The sequence below is a fragment of the Stenella coeruleoalba genome, assembly GCF_951394435.1.
Source record: "Stenella coeruleoalba genome assembly, chromosome: 1".
In the NCBI taxonomy this organism is placed as follows: Eukaryota; Metazoa; Chordata; class Mammalia; order Artiodactyla; family Delphinidae; genus Stenella; species Stenella coeruleoalba.
Genome location: NC_137169.1, coordinates 25,020,395 through 25,027,177, shown reverse-complemented (window position 1 = coordinate 25,027,177; position 6,783 = coordinate 25,020,395).

Genomic DNA, 6,783 nt, shown 5'->3' with positions numbered 1-6,783 from the left:
CCCGTTGAGGCAGCATTTGACCACTGATGTTGGTATGACAACGGATGACAGGGTGAATAGTTTGCACAGTAAATAATGTCAAAGTTACAGGTGGATCCTCTTGGCCTGCTGGACTGTGATATCATCTCAGTGAAAGCAGACTGAGGGGAAAGTAACATTTCTAAGCACTTGATATGCCAAAGGGTTCATAAAGCAGTGGTTCTTTAACTTTGGTGTCTTGGAGAATTACCAGGGGAGCTAATTAAAAGTGAGGCTAAGCTGGCTTCTCCCTCCTCCACTGCCCCAGAAATTCTGATTCATTGGAACCAGTGGAGGGGGCGAGGGGAGCACAGGTTCCCATAAAGGTGGTCCTCAGACTCAGCTTTGAGGAGAACCGAGTTCTGCGGAGGGAAAAGAGCTTTCCACTGAAGGAGTCACTAAAGAGTTCATTAATTCAAATTATTAAAATAATTTCATTCCCATATTTTTAAGCCTGAGAAGAATTCATGAACAAGAAAATGATTTTTTCAAACGTTTCAGAAGGCTATGCAGTCTCCCCACCCCTGCCTCCCTGTTCTGTCTTCTTAGAGACAACAGTTTCTTGCCAGTCATTATTTTGCAGGGACATAAAGTCCCTACCACACTGCAGGGAGCACCATTGTGACTGAGGAATTACGCCTTGCTCCTAGTTAGAGGCAGTGCAATGGGCTGAGAAGAGCAACAAACTTGGATTTGGGAGTCCTGGGTCAAATGTCTTAAGTATCAGCGACTTGGGCTTCCCTGGTGGCGCAGTGGTTAAGAATCCGCCTGCCAATGCAGGGGACACAGGTTCAAGCCCTGGTCCAGGAAGATCCCACATGCCGCGAAGCAACTAAGCCCGTGCACCACAACTACTGAACCTACGCTCTAGAGCCTGTGAGCCACAACTACTGAGCCCAAGTGCCGCAACTACTGAAGCCTGCATGCCTAGAGCCCGTACTCTGCAACAAGAGAAGCCACCGCAATGAGAAGCCCGCGCACCACAACGAAGAGTAGTCCCCACTCACCGCAACTAGAGAAAGCCCACGCGCAGCAACGAAAACCCAACACAATTAAAAAAAAAAAAATCAGCAGCTCCCTGTGGGCCAGGCACCGAGCTCAGGATTTTACATGGATTATCTCAGTTAATCTTGCAATGACCCATTTTACAGAGAGCAAAACTGAAGCCAAGAGGTTTCATTATTGCCTGGGGTGGGAGTGGGGGTCTCACAGAGCTAAGGTAATGAAACTAGAAGTTTGAATTCAGGTCTAAAACCCTTGCTCTGAAACACTCTGTCTGGAGGACCAACCTCTTGGTCACTGGGCATTTGGGGAAAAGCTCTTCGCCACCCTCACTTATCCAGCCTCCATAACGCTTGATGGAAACCACACATTCATTGTCTTTCCCACCTTGGGAGCTCTGTGAGGACGTGTCTGCATCTTGTTTTTCACTGTAGACGCAACACCTGCCATCTGGGCAGACAGCAGGCACCCAAAAAAGGACTGCTGTGATGGGGTTTGGGTAGAAAATCCAGGAAGGGTGAATTCCCATAACTGTTGCAATTCTTCAGCCCACTAATTTGTTTTAGAATTGTTTTAATTTTCAATAAGTGTTTCCCAATTATAGACTGATGTGTGCTCAATACAGATCAGAAAATAATTTTTAAAAATCTAAATATACATAATTACACCACTAGGAAAAAACCCTTTTTTTTAATACAGCAAGTTCTTATTAGTCATCAATTTTATACACATCAGTGTATACATGTCAATCCCAATCTCCCAATTCATCACACCACCACCACCACCCACCCCCTCGCGGCTTTCCCCCTTTGGTGTCCATACGTTTGTTCGCTACATCTGTGTCTCAATTTCTGCCCTGCAAACCGGTTCATCTGTACCATTTTTCTAGGTTCCACATATATGCATTAATATACGTGTTTTTCTCTTTCTGATTTACTTCACTCTGTATGAGTCTCTAGATCCATCCATGTCTCAAAAAATGACCCAATTTCATTCCTTTTTATGGCTGAGTAATATTCCATTGTATGTATGTACCACATCTTCTTTATCCATTCATCTGTTGATGGGCATTTAGGTTGCTTCCATGACCTGGCTATTGTAAATAGTGCTGTAATGAATATTGGGGTGCATGTGTCTTTTTGAATTATGGTTTTCTCTGGGTATATGCCCAGTAGTGGGATTGCTGGATCATATGGTAATTCTATTTCTAGTTTTTTAAGGAATCTCTGTGCTGTTCTCCATAGTGGCTGTATCATTTACATTCCCACCAACAGTGCAAGAGGGTTCCCTTTTCTCCACACCCTCTCCAGCATTTGTTGTTTGTAGATTTTCTGATGATGCCCATTGTAACTGGTGTGAGGTGATACCTCATTGTAGTTTTGATTTGCATTTCTCTAATAATTAGTGATGTTGACCAGCTTTTCATGTGCTTCTTGACCATCTGTATGTCTTCTTTGGAGAAATGTCTACTTAGATCTTCTGCCCATTTTTGGATTTTTTTCTGCCCATTTTTGACCTTTCTCTCATCTTGTCTGCCTACTATACACACACACACACACACATATATAATATATTATGTATAACATATATATATTATGTATATATATAAAATGTAGGCAGGCAAGATCATTACATATAATATATGATATAATGTACCCATATAAAATGTGTGTATTGATGTATATATATCCCTGTCCATCTCGCTCCCATTTCCCCCTGTTAAACAGGCTGAATAATCTCCACTTACAGGGCTCCAAGGAGGTCCTTGGGGAATTTTTGCTAGCACAGTGCCAGGCACACACTGACTGACTTTTTCTACATGAAAGTAAAAAGATGGCAGTATTTCAGGGAATTAGGGGGGCTGGACCTGTCTTGTGTTTTACCACAGGAGCCTCCAGCCCTACCTGTTACTCTGCAGTGCTGACTGCAGGGTCACCAACAGCCTCCTGGTTACAGCAGGATCCTCAGGAGCCCTCACTCCGGGAAAGACACTGTTTCCAAGGGACCCACGTGTCCGATCCCTGTGGCCTTTGCAATTCTCACTGTAGACAAACGTCTTGACCTCCTGTTTGTCTATAGTCTCCCTTGCGTTTGGTTGATGTGGGTCAGTCCTCTGGAGATAGAACACTTCTGGGGTGCGGATTTACTGTCATTTCTCTCAGCTCCAGGAGCATCCCCAGCTGTGGAGCTGCAGTAGATTACATTTCTGTTTAAACCATTCACTGTCCATCCTGGGGGAGGGTTATACTACATCTCTGCCCTATTGAATTCAGGAGTGGCCATAAGATTTGATTTGGTCAATAAAACGTGGGTGTCAATGGCCGTGTCACTTCTAAGCAGATGTTTTCAGCTAGCTTGTGGTCTGCCATCTTTTTCTTTTCTCTCTACCATGAATCCAGCAATGTCCCTGAGAGGGGCTGTTCCTTCAGCCTGGAGTGACAATAATACAGAGTAGGGACAAGCTGACCTATGATGACATGTAACATGAGTGAGAAATAATTATTTGTCAGAGAAAAAACCACCTGTCTCTGAGATCTTGAGATCATTTGTTACTATAGCATAATCTAGCCCATCCTGCATCTCTGTTACAGTGGCCTTGGGCATGTTACTTGACTTCTTAGAGCTTGAGTAGCCTCATCTGTAAAATTGGGATAATTGTGCTTACTTCACTTACAGGGTTTTTTTGGGGGGATTTTCATAAACAATGGATTAAAAGCGCTTAGCCTAGTTCCTGGATCTCAGTAGCTGCCTGTGAAATGCTAGGTGAATCTCAACCTGATTGGCAGTTGGAGAGAGGCCAGACACAGACGACTGACGAAGGGAGGCCTTCCATTAAAAAGCCAGATAAACACCGATGTCCACAGTAGCACTATTCACAATCTCCAAAAGGTGAAAACAAGCCAAATGTCCATCAGTGCATGAATGGATGAACAAAATGTGGTGTAGACATACAATGGAATATTATTTGGCCTGAAAAAAAAAGAAGGACATTCTGACACATGCCGCAACATGGATGAACCTTGAAGACATTATTCTAAGTGAAATAAGCCAGACACAAAAGGACAAAAATATAGGATTCTCCTTATATGTGGTGCCTTGAGTAGTCAAATTCATAGAGACGGAAAGTAAAGTGGAGGTTGCCAAGGGTTGGTTGGAGTGGGGATGGGCAGATTTAATGGGTATAGAGTTTGAGTTTGGGAAGATGAAAGTTCTGGAGATGGAAGGTGGTGGCGATCGCTGCACACAGTGTGAATGTACTTAATGCCACTTACCTGTACGCTTAAAAATGGTTAAAACGGTAAACTCTATGTTGTGTATATTTTATCACAATTTTATTTATTTTTAAAAATTGGATCATTTGTCTTTTTATTATTGAGTTGTAGAGTTCCTTATATATTCTACTACAAGTCCCTTATCAGATATATGATTTGCAAATACCTTCTCCCATTCTGTGTACTATCTTTTCTACCTGAACTCTTTTTTTCAGTCAATATTTTTTTAATTGAAGTATAGTTGATTTACAATGTTGCGTTAATTTCTGCTGTATAGCAGAGTGGTTCAGTTATACATATATATACATTCTTTTTAAAATATTCTTTTCCATTGTGGTTTATCACAGGATATTGAATATAGTTCCCTGTGCTATACAGTAGGACCTTGTTGTTTATTCATTCTATAAATGAAAGCTTACATCTGCTAACCCCAACTTCCCACTCCATCCCTCCCCCACACCCCTCCCCCTTGGCAACCACCAGTCTGTTCTCTATATCTCTGATTCTGTTTCATATTTTAGATTCCACATATAAGTATTTTACCACAATTTTTAAAAGCTGGATGAAGCTTCCTTTTCCTTTAAAATAAACCCCCCTTCAGGCGTCCCTGGTGGCGCAGTGGTTGAGAGTCCACCTGCCGATGCAGGGGACACGGGTTCGTGCCCTGGTATGGGAAGATTCCACATGCCGCGGAGCGGCTGGGCCCGTGAGCCATGGCCGCTGAGCCTGCGCATCCGGAGCCTGTGCTCCGCAACGGGAGAGGACACAACAGTGAGAGGCCCGCGTACTGCAAAAAATAAACAAACAAAAAAACCCCTTCATTCCTTTTTTTACTCTGCTTTATGTTGGGCCGACCTCATTTGGAGTCCTTTCTTGTTCTGGACCACACATTTTTATCTTTTCCTTTATTATTCTTTTTATTACACACATCACACATGGTCATTATTAAAAAAATTAAAATGCAGATAAGCAGAAAGAAAAGAAATGTACCCGTGTACTCACCCTGCAGTAATAACCACTGTTTATGGTTTGGTATATCTCATTCCAAACATTTTTCTAAGCACTTATACATATAATTATACATACATCTATATACCTTTATACAAACTTCATTTAAACATAAAATCAGGTCATATTATATATACTGATATAAAATCCTGTTTTTTTCCCTACAAAATAATAAATAACATGAACAGTTTTCCACATTAACAAGTATAGATCTGCATTGTAATTTTAAAGGGCTTCACAGACACCACCTGTATATATGGAAGTAACATCTTTATGTAACCAACTCCCCATTGATCGACATTTAGGTTGTTTCCATTTTGTTGTTGTTGTTGTTATTATAAGCAAACTTGTGGCAAATATAATAATAATGGTACAACTTTTTTCCTATGTACCAGGTTCTATGCTAAACTCTTCACAAGCATTATTTAATTTAATCCTCACAAGAATGCTATAAAGTAATACAGTTATAATCTCTGTTTTATAGGTGAGGAAACTGCAATTCACAAAGGTTATTTGTCAACATCATCCAGCAAGTGACTGACAACACTGGGATTTGAATGGAGCTCTGCCTGGTACTACAGCCCATCCTCTTTCCTTTAAATTGCGCTGTGTCCCAACTCCTGAAATAGGGCTCCTTAAATTCCCTTTCCTGCAGCCACAGAGTGGGAGGGATTTGTGGGCAAGGGGCCTGGAAGGTCCCTCATATAACCCTTTTGAAACCTAAATACCAAGTCTTCCCTGGGGAATGTCCAGGAGGTCTGAGATCTGGGTCATCTCTGTAAGGGAGTAGGCCCAGCACTATCTGATGTCACGTGCTCTCGACCTGCAGGTTTGCCTGTTGTCGGCTCAGCTCCAAGAGAAGCACACTGGGCCCACAAAGCTTTCTTTCCAGCTGAGGCTTAGAGGTTGCCAATCCAACCTGGAGTCTTGTGCTTCTTTGCCAAACAACGCAGGTGCTCCGTGGGTCCAGGCCCATGGCTTCGTTGAGTACACATCCCTGGGAGCAGCAGCCACTAAGAGGTGATTCTTCGTCCATTACACAGTTGGGGAACTGCTCGTCTCAGTACAGAACTTGCTTCGCCCTGCTTATACCTTTTAAAAAGCATGTTGTTAGGTTCATACAAATTTAGAATTGTTATACCTTCCTGGTAAATTGGATTTTTATCATTATGAAATGACTACCCCTCTCCATTATGAGATGTTTTGGGCTTTAAAGTCTATTTTATTCTGTAACGAATCTAGCCATGTCAGCTTTCTTTTGTTTAGTATTTGTATAACATGCTTTTTCTACCTTTCCACTGTCAACCTTTTTTGTATATTTATTCTTTAGGTATATTTCTTATAGACAATATATAGTTGGATTTTTATTATCTACTCTGGCAGTCTTTGCCTTTCAAATGAAATATTTATTTTTTAAACCTCAAGATAATCTTACCATTATTTACAGTCAATATTCATTTAGACGTTTTACTTGGGATCATTT